A 19,833-nucleotide genomic window follows, 5' to 3' on the forward strand; every position below is an offset into this window, starting at 1 on the left:
TTACATCACCCCGTCATCCACGCCCCCCCATCCTATTACATCACCCCCAGTCATCCACGCCCCCCCTACCCTATTACATTACCCCCAGTCATCCACGCCCCCCTACCCTATTACATCACCCCCAGTCATCCACGCCCCCCTACCCTATTACATCACCCCCAGTCATCCACGCCCCCCTACCCTATTACATCACCCCCAGTCATCCACGCCCCCATCCTATTACATCACCCCCAGTCATCCACGCCCCCCTACCCTATTACATCACCCCCAGTCATCCACGCCCCCCTACCCTATTACATCACCCCCAGTCATCCACGCCCCCCTACCCTATTACATCACCCCCAGTCATCCACGCCCCCCCGTCCTATTACATCACCTCCAGTCATCCACGCCCCCCCGTCCTATTACATCACCTCCAGTCATCCACGCCCCCCCATCCTATTACATCACCTCCAGTCATCCACGCCCCCCCGTCCTATTACATCACCTCCAGTCATCCACGCCCCCCCGTCCTATTACATCACCTCCAGTCATCCACGCCCCCCGTCCTATTACATCACCCCCAGTCATCCACGCCCCCCCGTCCTATTACATCACCCCCAGTCATCCACGCCCCCCCGTCCTATTACATCACCCCCAGTCATCCACGCCCCCCTACCCTATTACATCACCCCCAGTCATCCACGCCCCCATCCTATTACACCACCCCAAGTCACCCACGCCCCCATTCTATTACCCCACCCCCAGTCACCCACGCCCCCATTCTATTACATCACCCCTAGGCATCCACGCCCCCATCCTATTACATCACCCCCAGTCATCCATGCCCCCCTACCCTATTACATCACCCCCAGTCATCCACGCCCCCATCCTATTACATCACCCCCAGTCATCCACGCCCCCCTACCCTATTACATCACCCCCAGTCATCCACGCCCCCATCCTATTACATCACCCCCAGTCATCCACGCCCCCCTACCCTATTACATCACCCCCAGTCATCCACGCCCCCATCCTATTACATCACCCCCAGTCATCCACGCCCCCATCCTATTACACCACCCCAAGTCACCCACGCCCCCATTCTATTACCCCACCCCCAGTCACCCACGCCCCCATTCTATTACATCACCCCTAGGCATCCACGCCCCCCCGTCCTATTACATCACCCCCAGTCACCCACACCCCCTACCCTATTACATCACCCCCAGAAATCCACGCCCCCCTATCCTATTACATCACCCCCAGTAATACATGCACCCAATCCTATTATATCACCCCCAATAATACATGCACCCCATCTTATCACCCCCAATAATGTAATACATGCACCAAATCATACACGGAAACCTCCATGACAAGCCGTCACATTTTACAATACTACACCTAATCCCCGCACCCGGCTTACTCTCCCCCCGGCACAGCTGCACACGCCCGGGGGATAACTATGATTTCAGCCGCTGAATCACAGGTTACATGCACACAGGTTACATACACACAGAGCAGCAGCAGCAACACGTGGGGACACCAGGCGGCTCCCACTCACTTTCCCCGCAGATCCCGATTCTTCCCGAGCGAAAATAACTCAGCAGCGGCCGCCGCACCACTCTCTATAGCACGGGCGCAGCCCAACCAATCACAGCTGCGGACTGCCGTCTCACATAGCCAATCAGCGAGAGGCATACTCTGTGGCCAGCAAATCACTGAAAAGCAATCCCCCCCCCCCCCCAGCGCGCCAATGATGAGTGAGCGGCAGATTTTTGCCGGGAGAACACGGGACTGGCAGAGTGACTGCAGACAAGATAAGTTCTAAAGTTCTCCGTCATGTTCATGTGGTGTCTGTGTGACCGGAAGGATGAGCAACACATGGTACGGGAGATGTATCAAGCCTTGGAGAGAGTGGAGAAGTCGCCCAAGCCCCAAAGCAACCAATCAGCGTCTGCAATGTTAAAGACTGAGGGGCCTATTCAGGGGCGTAACTAGCACTTTGTGGGCCCCATAGCAAAATTTTTAAGGGGCCCCCATTCACGTTATGCCACAGTTGTACGCCTTATAAACATTATGCCACACAGTTGTAGTGCCCTTTATAACACATTATACCACACAGTAGTAGTATGCCCCATGGTAGTAGTTCCCCTTATACATTATGCACCACTGTAATGCCTCTTACACATTATGGCACACACAGTAATGCCCCAAACACATTATGCTACACACAGTAATGTCCCTTATAACACATTATGCCCCACAGTAATGCCACACACTGTATTGCCCTTCACCTAGGCTATTATTCCACCCCCACCCAGTAGCGGACTGGTACATGAGGGGCCCACGGGGAAAACAATACTTGGGGCCCACCACGAAGGGGTGTGGTCAGTCATCAGAGGGCCAACTACCACAGAGAATTAGCCAGCTTCTCCCCTCTTTTTCTGTTTATATTTTAACTAGCTAAAAATGCTTTAGTATACATGTACTAAAAAAAAAAAAAAAATACTATAAAACTCCATTTAAGACGCTAGGAGAGAGGGAGGGTTCCAGGAGTAGGATTCAAAAAGAAGCACTGGGGAGAAAGATTACCACACCACCAGCTAAGTGGTCAGCAGGTTGATTGATGGGTGATACAGCGATGCACGGCAACTTGAAAACGGACAAATAGAAGGAGACAGGTAAAAGTGTAGAATATCAGTTGTATGAGTTGGGTGGAAAGCCACAATGTGAGGAAGCATGGCATGGACTATCGTAACAAGGAAATGGAGGGGAATGATGAATGGGAAGAAGAGGGCGGATATGCCCACTAATATGGTGGGGTTAACATAACAGCGGTTTGGAGGTAATAAGAACAATGACACAGACACACACTGACATATGCAAACCCTCACTGATACATGCACACACCCTCACTGACAGAGACACACAGGCAAACCCCATTGTGCCCACCCTCCTGAATCCACCTATACACATACACACTGACACAGGCACATAACCTCACTGACACACACAACCTCACTGATACAGACAGATACAGCCACACACTGTCCCTCACTGATACAGACACACAGCCCCCCTCCTGAATCCACCTATGCACAGACACACAACCTCACTGATACACACAACCTCACTGATAGACAGATACAGCCACACACTGTCCCTAACTGATACAGACACACAGCCCCCCCTCCTGAATCCACCTATGCACAGACACACTGACATAGACACACAACCTCACTGATAAAGACAGATACAGGCACACACTGTCCATAACTGATACAGACACACAGCCCCCCCCCCCATTGTGCCCCCCCTCCTGAATCCACCTATGCACAGACACACATCCTCACTGATACAGACAGATACAGGCACACACTGTCCCTCACTGATACAAACACACAGCCCCCCCTCCTGAATCCACCTATGCACAGACACACATACTGACAGACCTTCCCTCCCCCCAACATGAAAAACACACACCTGCGGCTTTGGAATACAGGGTTGCTGCTATTTCCAAGTTGGAGAAGGGACCTCTGTGACGTAGACACCACGTGACCGCTGCAGGAGGCTGGACCGCTCCTGCGTTACCATCCACTAGGGCATAGAGGGGGAATATATATTTGTGGCGAGCGCAGCGAGCCACCGTGCCCGAAGCGTGGCGAGCGGACACTTTTGGTCCCCCGTTACCATCCCCGCCCCTCCCCCTTTCAGGCCGAGTCACGTGGGTGTGACGTCACAGGGCCATCAGCCCTGTATTGTCTAGACCTAACCTGGAATACAGCACAAACACTACAGTCAGTGAGTCATCATCCAGAGGCTCTCACTCAGTGCTCTATTGGAACTGCCTGGGAGGGGCGTGGATAAGAGGCAGAGCAGGCCAGGCAGCTGCCGCACAGAGTTCACTTCCTACTATTAAAAAAAAACAGTAGTCAACCATGCTGGTGATGGATCGGCAGGCAGGGGAGGTATGATAGCGTCATAAGCTCCCCTCCCCTCCCCCCATGGTTGAATGGGGCCCACCGGGGAACGGCCAAAAAAGTTATAAAAAAGATTCAGCAGGGTGCAGGGGCGGGGTTGCTTGCTGGGCCGCCGGGCCCTCCAAAGCCGCCGGGCTCCATAGTTACGCCACTGGGCCTATTCATCATCACCATAAGTAGCGTAACCAGGAAATACTATTCGGCCCCTTGCTGGCTCACTGCACTCGCCATGCTGCGGGCAGGGTGGCTCGCTTCGCTAGCAACATGGATTTATTCCCCCTCCATGCCCACTTGGATGGTAGGGAATGACGTTGGACACTGGCTCATCTTTACACTAATGTCCAACGTCATTCCCTACCATCCAAGTGGGCATGGATGGGGAATAAATCCATGTTGTGAGCACCGTGCCCGCAGCGTGGCGAGCAAAGCGAGCCCGCAAGGGGCCGAATGATATTTCCTCAAGTTTACGCTACTTACGTATCTTCACTGAATAGTGAAGATGCGTAGTAGCGTAACCAGGGGGCTGCAAGATACGGAAGTACCAAAAGAAGTGTCAGGACCATTCATCAAGTTCCGGAAAAGCATTTTTTTTCGGAACTTGATGGTGTTACTGCACGCCACCCTGAGATGGCGTTCAGCTCTTGATAATCTTCACAGGCTGCTATTTACACAGCAGCCTGTGAAGATTTACAGGGCAGCCACAGCAACAGTGGTCTTTTCAGATCCCTCTAGCTGTATCTCTCTCCTTACCTTCCACAGGCAGGTACGCCTCGTGCTGCAGCTTCTCCTTGGTGCGCCAGGGGACTGTGGCGGCAGGGAAGGGGTTACATACAGCGGCAGTCAGTGGGACGGAGAGATCTCCTGCGGAGAAGTGGGAGACTGGTGTCTAACGTCGGGCATGGGAAGGACGGCCACAGGGGAACAGACACCGGGGGTGGTTACATACAGTGGCAGTGTCCCACTGGAGAGACCTCCTGCGAGGAAGGGGGAGAGTGGTAGTAATGTCCGTCGAGGGTAGGATGGCTGTGGGTGAACACACACCGGGGGAGGATATACATATAGGGCTGATACACAGAGAGGTCTATATACAGGGCTGATACACACAAAGAGGCCCCCATACAGGTCTGATACACAGAAAGGTCCCCATACAGGGCTGATAAAAAGAAAGGTCCCCATATAGGGCTGATACACAGAGAGTTCCCCATTCAGGGCTGATACACAGAGAGGTCCCCATTCAGGGCTGATACACAGAGAGGTCCCCATTCAGGGCTGATACACAGAGAGGTCCCCATACAGGGCTGATACACAGAGAGGTCTCTATACGGGAATGGTACACAGATAGGTCTCTATACAGGGCTGATACACAGAGAGGTCCCATACAGGGCTGATACACAGAGAGGTCTCTATACAGGGCTGATAAACACAGAGAGGTCCCCATACAGGGCTGATACACAGAGAGGTCCCCATACGGGGCTGATACACAGAGAGGTCCTAATACATGGCTGATGCACAGGTAGGTCACATACAGGGCCGATGCACAGAGAGATCCCCATAAAGGGCAGATGCTCAGGTAGGTCCCATACAGGGCAGATGCACAGAGAGGTCCCCATACAGGGCCGATGCACAGCTAGGTCCCATACAGGGTTAATGCACAGAGAGGTCTCTGTACAGGGCTGATACATAGGTTTCTATACAAGGCTGATACACAGAGAGGTCCCCATACAGGGCCAATGCACAGGTAAGTCCCATTCAGGGCTGATGCACAGGTAGGTCCCATACATGGCTGATGCACAGAGTGGTCTCTATACAGGGCTGATGCACAGGGCAGGATGTTAAATGTTTACTTAATCAATTAATGGTATAAACTTAATTTTATGTCTTGGGGTGAGTAAAGCACACAACTATTGGGTTAGAACGAATCCCTTTTATCAAATTTGTTCATAATGACTTAGCCTCAATGGAGTATGTAACTGCTCTTCTTCATGATACTGTGGCAAAATTTCATGCAACTTTGGGCCCTTGGTGTCTACATTACTCGGCGTGCAGCTGGTCTTCTCTGGGTTGTGAAGTGTTCCTCATGTTGCCTTCCCACCTATCCCTCCTTATTGTACCCCTTCTATCCAGTCCTCTTTTGTTATTCATTTGTTAATTTTTTGTTTGTTTGTTTTTTTGCTATTTTTGCTACGATATAATATTAAAACTAATGGTTGTACATCTTGATGTACAAATTATCTATTAAGATCAATGTCTTATTTGTATTTCTGTGTGCACGTTCTACATTTGCTTTTTGGTATATTGTATTTCATGTCAACTATTTTACTAAATAAAGAGATTTAAAAAAAACGTTCATAAAGTAAGTCCTTGTAATAATAGCCACAGACCTCCTGACATGTATCCCCCTGGCGTATCCATATTACTCTACCGTTCATCACTTTGAGAATTCTACATTCTTCCTGATGAAACACTCAAGTATATCATTCCACTTAAGCCCACACAACAGGAGAATGAACCAGCGCTCGCCCAATATGACACCAATAATCAACAATTCAAAAAAATATATATAGAAATTATACGGAAATGTGGGTATATATATATATATACACAAGAAAATAAGAGTGCACTCACCAGGCTTAATCCAAAAACAGAAGAATATACTCAACACTAAATTATTTCATCGGTAAAAACGACAGTTGTCTTTGGTCGACGTTTCGGTCCACGCAGGGACCTTTCTCATGACCCACAATCTACCACAAGGTCAGCCATAATGCAGAAGCAACCACTAACAGGCACCTGCACGCGCTTTTGTACCAACACTGTATACACGTGTCGCGGCCAGAAGTGACGTCACCATTGCATCGCAAACATCATGTATGGCCCCATCCAGGGAGGTATCTCACATGGTCATAGCAGCATTAACATAATAGCCCCAATAGCCTTCAATGTGCATTAATAACAAACAATATAGGTACTCACAATGTACTCCTCTCCGTTCCCAAAACCGGAAGTGCTGCGTAACACGCGACATCCGGTTGGTTGTAGGACGCTGAAACGCAATGCCTAGCAACCAAGTGCTAGCTTGTATTCCATAGCTACGTGGATCACATACAAGGACACAACGCTGTCAACAGCATGAAAATATACAACATATAACAATCGTCCATACTAACCAGAGATTCAGTTTTTGAAAGCGAGCAGGTGCCTGAAAGCTCACCTAAAGCTAATATCACATTCAAAGTATACAACAAGATGGTGCATAGGTGGCAACATCTATGTACAAATATCAAACATACGAGACATATATCAAAAAGACAAACATAGATATCCAAATCCCAAAGCCTGATGATCAGCTTTAAAAATATATATATGGAAAAAGACACAGTTGTGGTCCAAAATAGCATCACTTTTAGAGTGCCGATCATTACCACTATGAGTCCCATTTGAACAATCAGTCCTCTCACAAAAATAGAGAGTGAGTTAATCTCATTCAACCCTCTAGGGGCAACAGTGTCAAGATGGTGTATGCAGAGGCGTATCTACTCATTGGCCAGGATGGCACTCACCAGGGGCGCCGGCCAAAGAGGGGGTGCCATCCGGCAGTGCCACCAGCAGCCAATGGGTGGACTACCCCAGGGGCTTGAACTAACACCGCTAGTCCCCCGGGTCCCAAGTGTAGGGCAGACCGCAGTGAGAGCGGTCTGCCCTACACAGTTACAAACACACAGCAGCCAGCGGCGGCTGTCTGTTATAGCAGCTAGCCAATGAGAGTTAGACAGACTCTCATTGGCTGCTGCGTCGTCCACGGATGGAGCCGGCTGGAGCTCACTCATGAGCTCCGTCTTTCTGGCTCCCTTCGCAGTGGGTGATGGGAGAGACGTCATGACGTCTCTCCCATCCCATAGTGCAGAGCGAGAGCGGGCCTGGAGGAGTGGACAGCGGCAGTCGTCGGCAGGAGCGGGGATCAGGTAAGTTGCTTTTTTTTTTATTCTGTGTGTTTTTTCTTTTTCTGGCATAGCACGGGGAGGGAGAGTGTGGCTACTAGGGGGCACTGTATAGGGAGTGGCCGCTACTGGGGGCACATTATGGGGGGGATGAACGCTACTGGGGGCACATTATGGGGGGGATGGCCGCTACTGGGGGCATTGTATAGGAAGTCTACTACTGGGGGCACTGTATAGGGGGGACTACTACTGGAGGCAATGCATAAGGGGGACTACTACTGGGGGTACTGTATAGGGGGGACTACTACTGGGGGTACTGTATAGGGGGGACTACTACTGGAGGCAATGCATAAGGGGGACTGCTACTGGGGGCACTGTATAGGGTGGACTACTACTGGGGGAATGCATAAATGACTACTACTGGGGGCACTGCATAGGGTGGACTACTACTGGGGGACTGCATAGAGGGGACTACTGGGGGCACTGCATAGGGCGGACTACTACTAGCGGACTGCATAGAGGGGACTACTGGGGCACTGCATAGGGTGGACTACTACAGGGGGCACTGCATAGAGGGGACTACTACTGGGGGCACTGCATAGAGGGGACTACTACTGGGGGCACTGCATAGAGGGGTCTACTACTGGGGGCACTTCCTGAAATGATGGGGGAGGGGGGGCGCCAGTCCATTACCTTGCCAGAGGCGCTCGGATCCCTATATACACCCCTGGGTATATCCACCAAGCCTCCTTCTTTAATAATTTCAGGCCACAATCACCTCCCCTTTGTAGAGGTGGTATCCAATCGATAATCATACAGCGGAGTGCTGAAATTTGATGCCTTGCATTCAAGAAATGTACTGCGACAGGTTTATCTGAAACACCGGTATTATGAGCCAGGCGTTTGAAGACCTACAGTATGCTGATTCATTCTCTCCCGGAACATGCAAATGGTCTTTTCAATATATATCAGTCCGCAAGGACAGGTCAACATATAGACCACATGATCCATTAAACAAGTTAAACGGTAACGGAGAAAGATTTTCCGTCATGTATGTGGATGGCTGAAAAATTTGCCAGTAATTATTCCACGACACATGGTGCATCCAAGGCACTTGTAACAGCCCTTCTGCTGAGCTAACCAGTTTCCCTCCACCGATGTTGTGGGTTGCATATTGGGTCTCAAAAGGGCATCCTTTAAGTTAGGACCCCTCCATATACTCAATAACGGTCTCTGACCTTGTAGCCTCTTGAATGCAGAATCACTGGTTACCAAAGGCCAGAGGGCCTGATTCAGAGCCGGACGCTCTTTCAGAGCGCTCGCTCTGAATCAGTGCCCGCCTATTGTATTTTTAGAGCGGCCTCCTGGCCGCTCGCATAGCGGCTAGGATGATGGTCACGATGGTCAAGACCATCGCGACAATCGGACTTGCGACGAGACCCTTGTGGTAGGGTCTCGTTGCCGCAAGTCCCAGTGGACTTCTTGCTCTTACAGAGCAAGAAGTCCACCCATTGACGCCTCCATCTGGGCAGCCATGCCCCCGGCCCACCCACCAAAGGGGGCGTGCTGTCACTCAACATCGACAGCACGCCCCTTTGTTGCGAGACCCGGAGCTATCCGGGTCTTGTGCATGCGCACGACGGAGCCGCCTCCGTCATGTGCTCAGCGCTCGCGAGCGGGTCTGAATCAGGCCCAGTGTCTCTTAATAGTCCTTTGTGCAGTTTTTAAACTTGTATCACACCGCGTACTCAGAATCATCTGGTGTATATATATATACACAGTATATGTATTTGTGAAATAATACAATGAAATCAATATGACTGTAAAGGTATTTATTGAACAAGATAGTGAGTACTCAATATGAGTGTGCTGTATAAATTATCAATGAAACAAGGAAAGGAGACGACTGCTGCATTAGTACTACAGTATTATTTATAGTAATATATTGTAAAATAGAATGCTGTACATATACTCACAAAATTACAGTAGTCCTATAAATGTATTGGGGGTGCAGCCTACTAACAACTGTTACATTTGCCAAGATTAAGGCCCTCATTCAGAGCCGTACGCTCTGAGCAGAGCGCACGCTCTGCATGAGGGCCGGGCTCCATTTTCATGGAGCATCCTCCTGGACGCTCGTATAGCTGTGGGTCACCACCCACAGGCTATACGAGCGTGCATTTTGATGGCCGCGATGGTCGTGACCATCGCGACCATCGAAATTGCGAGCTGGAGCCTGCGGTTGAGGTTTTCAACCGCAAGCTTCGGAGTGATTTTGGCTCTATCAGAGCCAAAATCACTCCCACTGACATCACTAGTGATGTCAGTGGGCCGGCTTCTGACGAGAGGCGTTCCCGTGGGAACGCCCCCGTCAGGGAGGCACGCCCCCGGCACGCCCACCAAAGGGGGCGTGCTGTCAATCAACATTGACAGCACGCCCCCTTTGATCGGACACAACGAGCGAAGGAAAGTCCTTCGCTCGTCGTGTCTGGCGCATGCGCACGACGGAGCTCCCTCCGTCGTGCGCATGCTCAGTGCAGACCATCGACCCACTTGCGAGCGGACAGCCGCTCGCGAGTGGGTCTGAATCAGGCCCTAAGAGGACAGAGCAGAGTTGTCTATAAGTAGAGAACATAACTCTTATTCCTCAATAAATAAAAAAAAATATATATTAAACAAACAGTGAAATATTAAATGAAACAAGTTGTTCCTAGGCATAGACATACATATATTGTGTTGACATGACAAAAATAAATAGTGTATATTAAAACAGATAGTCCCGTTGTGTGTTTGTTTGTTATTAACAATAAATGTATTCGACTTGTGTATCCGTGTGTATTCCACTTGTTATATATTCTATGTTATTGGTAATGAATATAGGATATCTGTGTTCTGTATATCCCTCACACATTCATATGGAGTGCAGTTGTGGTGCGTACAGACGGGACGATCGATAACGATATCGTTGTTCAATCTCCCGGGTGTGCTGGGCGATCAATATCGATCATCCAGCACACCGTGTACCCACCGACTATAACGACCCGCGATCAATGTTCGCGGTTCCCTATAGTAACCTGGTCGATATCGACCAGGTTGGCCTGTATGCACGAACGATGGTCGATATCGACCATACGTGCCCGCACATCGCAGGCCGTTGGTGGGTGAAAAATGCACGATAACATCAATGTCATTATCGTTCATATCGTCCATTTTAATCGTACCGTGTGTACGCACCATTAGATTCCTTAGCTAGTTGAAGAACGAAACATTAAATTCTTTACAATGTTGCAAAAGTATCCGTCCTGGTAATACTTGTATCCAAACTGGGTGTGATGAGTAGACTAGTCTGTGTCTGCTCAGACTCATACATTTAACATATATTTATTTTGTGCCTGTATTTTACCATGTACCCTTTACAAGAGAAGAGAGAAAGGAGGATAATTAATATATCACGGCACTCTATCCTGTCTCAAAGGACAGTTATACGTTTGTTCACTAATAGATTGTATTATCAGAGCACACGCTCATTCTATATCACAGGGCCTTGCATGCAATATTATCATCATGCGGGACTTTGAGTGCATTAAGTGAGAGCACTCTCTCTAATATAATGGAAATAATATATTAAACCAAGCTGGCTTCTCTCACAAGGCAGCTGTATAATCGCGAATAGCTGTAATTAATCACAGGAATAAAAGATATTATGCTGAGACGCTGGTATCTCTTATATGTACCAAACATGTATTGTGATTCTCTTATACAGTATATGTCAATATAAGGTGTCCTTACTCTCAGGACACATACTGTATATATTCTCCCTTTATTCATTCATCTTGTTAGAACACCATGTAATTAATTAACGTGTAGCAAAGCAAGCTGTCGCCTCTCATTTATTAATGATCCTTTTGCAATGTGATCAGGGCATGTCAGTACCGCCCATGATCGCATTGCGATCATAACGGCCGGATGTATTAACCGACACATGCAGGGAGACGGGCTCCAAAAGTAGCCCGTCGCTGCAATGTGGCCGGAGTGCACTCGGGGCTGCTGCACATGCGCAGACCCGCAGACTGTACATGAGCGGCTCTCATTGCCGGCGGAGGGTACTGGGAGATCCCTCCGCCATCTGATATGCAGTATGTACCCATAGGCTACAGCGGCTAACGTTATCTTCAGATGGCGGTAGCTGCTGGGGCCAATATCGGGAATGCTTCACATTCCGGATATTGGTACATTTGGCAGCATAGAAACCTAGGGGGGCAGCGGCTGCCAGCGGAACTGGAGGGATCACAGAGATACCTGCTGCGGTCCCTCCTTGATACATCCGGGGAATACTTAATTTTGAGGTAAACCCCTGAAAATGTGTATTTTCAGGGATTTTACCTCAAATATTCAATGATAAATTGTTCCAAAGCAACTATGTGTTTGTTTCTCAGCAATATAATATTACAGCACTAACGTGCATTAAGTACACATATATTCTTTTTCCTTTTCCTTCGTGATATTTAGATGTTCAACAATTCAACACATTAGAGCCTGCATTGGTTTGTCCCTGCTGTGTGTGTGAACATTGGCCCTGATTCAGAGCCGGACGCTCTGACCAGAGCGCTCGCTCTGAATCAGGGCCCACCTCCATTAATATGGAGCGTCCTCCCGGACGCTCGTATAGCTGTGGGTCACCACCCACAGCATATACGAGCGTGCAACAAGATGGTCGCGATGGTCTTGACCATCGCGACCATCGGAACTGCGAGTGAAAGCCTGCGGTTGGGTTTTTCAACCGCAAGGCCAGGAGTGATTTTGGCTCTATCAGAGCCAAAATCACTCCCACTGACATCACTAGTGATGTCAGTGGGGCCGGCTTCAGACGGTAGGCGTTCCCTTGGAACGTCACCATCGACAGCACGCCCCCTTTGATGAGACACTCCGAGCGAAGGAAAGTCCTTCGCTCGTCGGGTCTCGCGCATGCGCACGACGGAGCTCCCTCCGTCGTGCGCATGCGCATTGGGGACCATCGACCCATTTGCGAGCGGACAGCCGCTCGCGAGTGGGTCTGAATGAGGGCCATTATTATGGGAATGTAGTATCTGTGTACTTAAAGATATCTGTAATTCAGAAATAGAACGGAACGAGTGTATGTGTCTGCTCAGCGTCTTTACTATGATGTATTAAGGGACGGAACCCAACACTGTATATAGACAAATGGTCTGATACAGCAGAGGACGCAGTATATTTTTTCATGCAGATCATGTGTATGCGCCAGGCCTGTACTGCGCATGTGCAGTACGGGTCTGCAACACCGCTCGCGTTACGGTAACAGACTGCCAGTGATTGACAGTCGGCTGCAGTTTCGGAGTGAGGAGGGGGCAGCAATGGCCTCCGCTTCCCAAAATGATGGCGTGTCTCCGCTGTTGTGGGGGAGTGATGAGGCCAGGATCTCCATCAACTGACGGAGATTTCCTGGCCACTCTTTACCATCAGTGGCGGCCGGCTTGCCATGATCCCATGGGACACTTAGGCGGCCGATGGTCTCACAGGTAATCTGATGTTGTGTTCTAGAATACAATGCGGATCAGCAATGAATGCAGGTGGCGTGAGGCCTCCTGCTAGATTACCATAGTACAGCTATCATTTAAGCCGCTGCAATAGCTACGCTGAATCAGGCCCTAAACGTCTGAGTTTGCTACCGGTTCTGTGACACACCCGTGTCACTCCCATGACACGGCCACAAGATGGCGCAACTCCTTGTATTTCAATAGCCACCTCCCAGTCACCTCCCAATACATTTCTGGGGCCGCACGTCTCAATCGGTCCTGCCACTCTGTATGCCAACACTGTGGGACGCATGCGCCGTGCAACTTTTTAGCAAATCAGATGACCTTGGGTTTCCTCCAAGTACCCTGGTTTCCTCCCACACTCCAAATAACATGCTGGTAGGTTAGTTTGGCTTCTGCCAAAAAGAATAACCTTATTGGGCTTGTGTGTCCATGTAGTAGGGAACGTAGGGGCTTGTTTAGAGATGCACGCTATTAGCACAGCCTCTGCGTCTTTGTATGCAGCGGCTGTGTGATAATATTATAATGCCGCAGGAGGCGTTTTGTGTAAAAAGACGCCTCCTCTTTTCTGGAATCTCAGGCATCGCCGTCCAGTCTCCGCCCCTAAATGGCAGCAGCATGTCAATCGTTCTGCGGCTTGGGGGGCACTGCGTGTGACGACGCAGGACCTGATCTGCACATGCGCAGAACAGTTCATGCACATGAGCAGTCCACCCGTCATCGTTGATGTGCGCAAACCATCGGGTTTGCGTACATCTCTGAATTAGGCCCCACTTTCCCCTAAAGAAAGAACCCACCAGCACTCTAACCCATTCCCGCCATTTAAGCACTTTCACAAATGAATTCTCTCTCACCTTTTCTACAGTACAGCAGGCCACCGTTATCTCTTTCATTATCTAACGTACTCACATTTAACTCATGCAGGGGGGCCCGATGATGCAATATGGGCTAAATCGCATCATCGTGGCCCCTCCCCCTGCCTCACAGTGCCAGTAATCTTGGCATTGTGTATCGGGGCGGGGCCACAATTGCGCGGTCACGCCCCGCTCTGTCCCCTTAAACCGCAACACCCCCTCTCCGACCTTTGCCACCATGGCTGCCCCTTCCCGGAGGTAAGTATAACAAAATGTAGCCTATAGGCTTAAACAGCACAACGCCATTTTCCGATGGTGTAAGTTGCGGATGCCATTCCAGAGCTTAGTAAATGACAGCTGTGACACCCCCATGGTACCCTATGGGGGTTGCGGCTGCTGTCGTAAATGGAGGGACCGCAGAAGATATCTGCCGCGGTTCCTCAGGTACATCTGGGGGATACTTCATATTTGCAGCTATCCCCCGTAAACGGGTTACTGATAGATAGGCCCCTAGGACATTACCTCCCCCCAACATGACGTAATGTTAATAAAATTCTATTACATTCTACACTACACCACCAATATGACCGAACCACTGATCATTATTATAATACAACTCTATTCCACTTTATACTACAGATGAGCGGTTTGGTTTTGGCTCAGATCTTCCAGCCAAGTTCGGATGTCAGAACGTCTTGGGGCGATGGTCTAATGTAAGGAGGCGTGGCTATGCCTACTTACAAAAACAAAAAAACAAAACAGTATCTGCTACGTTGTGAAGCGCTGATGCAAACTCCACAGGGGGGCGCTGTGGTGCCCCTCAGCCAGGGGTAGATCCAGGTGCGGTGGGGGGGGGGGTTGCAATCAGTGCGATCGCTCTCCCCACTACTAAGGTTCAGGCAGAAGAGGCATCTCAGGTGCAGCTCAGAACTATGGGGGTAAGGGGAACCGATTTCTTGCTACAGGAACAGGCTCTGGTGGGTAGCGACAGGCTAATCAGCCCTACCCCCTCGGACATACAGTACCCACATGTGGAGGTCAATGTGTTTTATTGTTTTCTGTAGGGTCCATTGTATATGTTTACTTTTTCCTGTTGGGGCCCATGTGTTTATTTTTTACAATGTCTTTTTACCTCCGTCTGAGTTACACTGCGGATGCGTCACGATTGGGTTTGTACAGAGTCTCAGTACAGATTCAGGCGCGCACACCAAGAAGTGTATTAGGTGGTCACAGGGGTTTGGCTAATCAGACGCAGATGTAGCGTAGTATGAGCGTATTATTGGAGTGACTCAGGCGAGTTACTGAAAGTGGCAGCGTACAGAGACGCTGAATTCCTCACATTGGAGGCTATACTCAGACGGATGATCTGCACCTAGCATAGGTAAAGATGCACTAAGCATGATTGCAACCTCTGGGCCTGATTCAGAGCCGGACGCTCTGACCAGAGCGCTCGCTCTGAATCAGTGCCCTCCTGCCTGAAAATGGAGCAGCCTCCTGGCCGCTCGCATAGCTGAGGGTGACCACCCACAGCATATGCGAGTGGCCAAAAAGATGGTCGCGATGGTCAAGACCATCGGGCTTGCGTCAAGACCCTGCGGTAGGGTCTCGTGGCCGCAAGCCCTGGAGTGATTTTGGCTCTATCAGAGCCAAAATCACTCCCACTGACATCACTAGTGATGTCAGTGGGGCCGGACCCAGATGGTAGGCGTTCCCATGGGAACGCCTCTGTCTGGCAGCCACGCCCCCCAAAGGGGGCGTGCTGTCAGTCACCATCGACAGCGCGCCCCCTTTGGTGCGAGACCCGGAGCGACAGCTTGGCTGTCGCTGTCCGGGTCTCGCGCATGCGCATGATGGAGCTCCCTACGTCGTGCGCATGCGCATTGGGGGTAACATGACCCCCTCTGTACACACTGATAGTGGGTGTCCCAGTCCTTCCTGTGCATCTGAGGGCAATTTCCTCCATATGTGGTGGAGACTGCCCTAAATGCTCACGGCTCTGGCAAGATTTTATTGATTTGATTTGATCTCTGCTGTTCTTCAAATCCCTGTCCCTCCAAGTATTTCCTTCTTCCTCTAAGACTCCCATCGGTTACCCAACGCTGAAACAAATTAATGAGACATATCGTCTCTGCCACCACTTGCCGATAGGCAGCACACGGAGAAAAAATGTACCCCACACCAAATCCAGCAGATGATCAATAGAACATGGTGTATCTACATACAATATGCCCAGCATAATCTACAATTACTTTTGTTACATGGCTCCCGTCCCTCCATCTGGAACCGTTTGCCATGTATCCCCTACTCCTTTTATTCATCTTCTTTATATCCCTTACCTGTATGTCTTTATTTTCTTATCTTACAGCTAGCCATGCCATCCTCTCTCCTCCTCCCCCCCCCCCATTTCCTCCAATGTTGACAGAATTGTCACTTCATCGTGTCTATTTACTAAGCAGTGTTAGGAGACAGAGTGAAAAGTGATAAGAAAGTGATAAGGTGCCAGCCAATCAGCTCCCAACTGTCATTTTTCAAACACAGCCTGTAAGATGACAGTTGGGAGCTGATTGGCTGGCACCTTATCACTTTCTTATCACTTTTCACTCTGACTCCTAACACTGCTTAGTAAATAGACCCGAGTGCTTGCTGTATGTGTTTCCTGCTCTACCTATTGCCTACGTGCCTACCTTGGGTCTCTCCTCTCCTTGAGAAGCCCGGAGAGGAGATGCCGCTGACCACTTCAGGGGGCGTGGCCGGACTCTCACGCGATTCGCTGCATTTTAGCCCCACCCCCTCCCTATGAACTAGCAATTCCCAGTACTATCTCCCCATCCTGCCCACTTCACTAGGAAGAGGGAGGGCTGCGGGAGATCCGGACATTTTTCCTTGGGTGCGGGGGACTATCCGGAAAATCGTGAGTCTCCCGCACCCTCCGGGAGAGTAGGTAATTATGTATTTGTTGTTTTCTGTATTCACTGACCGCTTAATAACTATATGGAAAGAAAAGGAAAACATAAGAAACAGACTGGGAAGGTGGCTGATCGATTAAAAATAATAATAATAATTATTATAATAATAATGATGATAATAATAATAATGTAGGACAGTGGTTCCAAGAGTTGGTGGTCCAGGAACAAATCCAATTATTTATGGTCAATGTGATAGGCAAAACCAGTGCTGATGGTTGTTAATCCTAAAATATGTAGACAAACAGAATCACAACCCCGTCCACCACCACATAACTGACACTAAGGATGACAGATGAGCACAATTTACTTAATTTAATATTTTTTTCTGAATTTCTCAATAAGAACCTTTTGGCCTAGGGGTTCCATGGAAAAGAAAAATGCTGATAGTCTAGGGTGCCGTGATTCAGTTTGGGAACCACTTATGTTGGAGATGTTGTATGCAAGTTATCCAACAGAGGGCAGACTAGGCTACAGTTTGGTTCATAATGCAGCATTTGCTTGGTGGGTAATTCAGCATGTTATACCCTTTTCAGACATACAACCCGGGAAATTTCCTGCTCAGACCCGGGAATTTCTCCTGTGCAAATTCCCAGGTATTTGGTCGAGACCCCCCTTTCACACTATAGTGTCTATCCGGGAAATTCCCAGGTAGACCCCTTTCAGACAAGAGCAGGGTTTTTCTGCTTACCTGCCTCTTCTCTGCCATCTGCTCCTCCCAGCCAAAAGCCGGCCAATCGTAATGCAGTTTTTTTTTTTTTATTATAATTTTTTAACATTTATTTTAAATGTGGTCCAGCGGGAGTGCGGACGGCCCGCTGTGGCACAGCCGGCCAGTGCTGGGGGTGGCAAGCAGCAGCGCTGAGCGTCCTACAGGACGCTCTGCGCTGTCAGCCCAAAGCAGCAGCGCTGAGCGTCCTATAGGACACTCTGCGCTGTCAGCTCAAAGCAGTAGCGCTGAGCATCCTATAGGACGCTCTGCGCTGTCAGCTACATGTCAAAGCTGCTTGGTGCTGCCCGGGAGTAGTAAATTCCCGGGTAGCACCATTCAGACAGAAGCAGGGTAATTTCCCGGGTCGATTGCAGGGGCGGCTACCCGGGAACGTGTTCCCGGGTAGGTACCTTTCACACAGACATGAGACCCGGGAATTTTGGTCGAGGTAGGCCAAAATCCCGGGAATCTCAGTATGTCTGAAAGGGGTATTAGTTATACAATCTTTCTGTTATGATGCTTCCCTAGACCTTGTAGAAATTAAATTATATTAGTAATTATATGATACTTAACTGGCAATTATGATATTCACATTCTCTACATGTATATAGTATGTCAAAGGAAGCACATCTTTCAGACCTGTATATACAGTACTGTATAATTCTAAACAAGGTGTGAAATACTAAAGACAACTTTTTTTCCAGTTGTAAGTCTGACTTTCTATCATCACTTATCGTGGCACTAACAATAAAACAAAATACTGTATTTACCTCAGTTTGGTGAAAAAATATGGTTTGGTTGCTTTACCAATAGCGATCCGGAGTAGTGAGGGTTAACTACGCCGGGCCAGTCTTTGACTATATGCGTAGGAGCCAGCTAGTTGCACCTGCACACAGAGGCGGATCTACTGTGAAACTAATGAAGCGTAAGCTTCAGGACCCCTAACCCCGGAGGGGCCCTGAAGCCCAAAAAAATTTTAATGAGTGAATTTTTCAACAAAATCAATGGAGTTTTTTAAGTGTGTATTATTAAATTAAGGTTATTTTTAGTGATAGAATTATAAGCCAATGGGTTGAAGTACTTAATATTGACCTTAGAGTATGCTGTACAGTAGTGCATATAGGGGGGGTTTCTGAGTATCCAGAAACCCCCCTTGATCAGTACTGGCCGACAGACACTCTATCTACAGCTCCAACCAGAGGATGGCTCTTATGAGCCGGCCTGGCGCAGAATAGAGAGCTGCTGTCAGTTTCACTGCTGAGTGCAGTACTGCCAGATGCCACTAGATGTTCCCATCTACATTTGTGCTGTCCCATCTGCCAAAAGTTGGCCCTGCAGTGCTGACCATAAACTGAAAGCTGAGCTGCCTGAGGGATGGCATACAGCTCAGAGGTGGGAGCATGCAGCATGGGGGAGAGACATGACTCGGGATTCCAGAGATCCCACTTAGGAGGATCAATAGCTGGGATCCTACAGAGGAAGTGAGTAAGTTTTGGTTTTGTTTGTGACCTATCTACAGTCTCTCTCTCTCTCTCTGAAGAGTTTCTACATCTATCAATCTATCTATCTATCTATCTATCTATCTATCACCCTAATGAAGCTCTCCCTAGGGGCCTATTCATAATCGAAGGCTGTATGGCCTCCGATGATGAAGTTTAGAACTGGCTGCGAGGGATACTTTAGTATCCAACTCGCAGCGGGAGAAGCCTGACACCAGAGCAATTCATCATTGCTCCGGTGAAGGGACAACTGCTCCGAAAAGCAGCTGTCCCCGTGGAAAGTATCGCAGCTACTTCTGTAGCTGCAATATTCCAAAGAACAGAAAAGAAGTAACTCGCGACCACAG

At 49.2% G+C, this 19,833-nt stretch overlaps 1 protein-coding gene across 2 annotated transcripts in view; it reads right to left on the reverse strand.

Moving 5' to 3' along the window:
- The window catches only part of SHMT1 (serine hydroxymethyltransferase 1), a 32,719-nt gene extending 31,059 nt beyond the window's left edge, over positions 1–1,660 (reverse strand). The window contains exon 1 of one of the 2 annotated variants that reach the window (XM_088464940.1): positions 1,547–1,660. The gene's annotated coding sequence lies outside the window, so the exon portion shown is untranslated. Of the gene's footprint in view, positions 1–1,495 lie in introns of both variants that reach the window. The other variant, XM_088464939.1, reaches the window with a different exon arrangement.
- Between the last annotated feature and the right edge of the window lie 18,173 nt (positions 1,661–19,833).

The sequence above is a fragment of the Taudactylus pleione genome, unplaced genomic scaffold, assembly GCF_031769625.1.
Source record: "Taudactylus pleione unplaced genomic scaffold, aTauple2 ptg000061l, whole genome shotgun sequence".
In the NCBI taxonomy this organism is placed as follows: domain Eukaryota; kingdom Metazoa; phylum Chordata; class Amphibia; order Anura; family Myobatrachidae; genus Taudactylus; species Taudactylus pleione.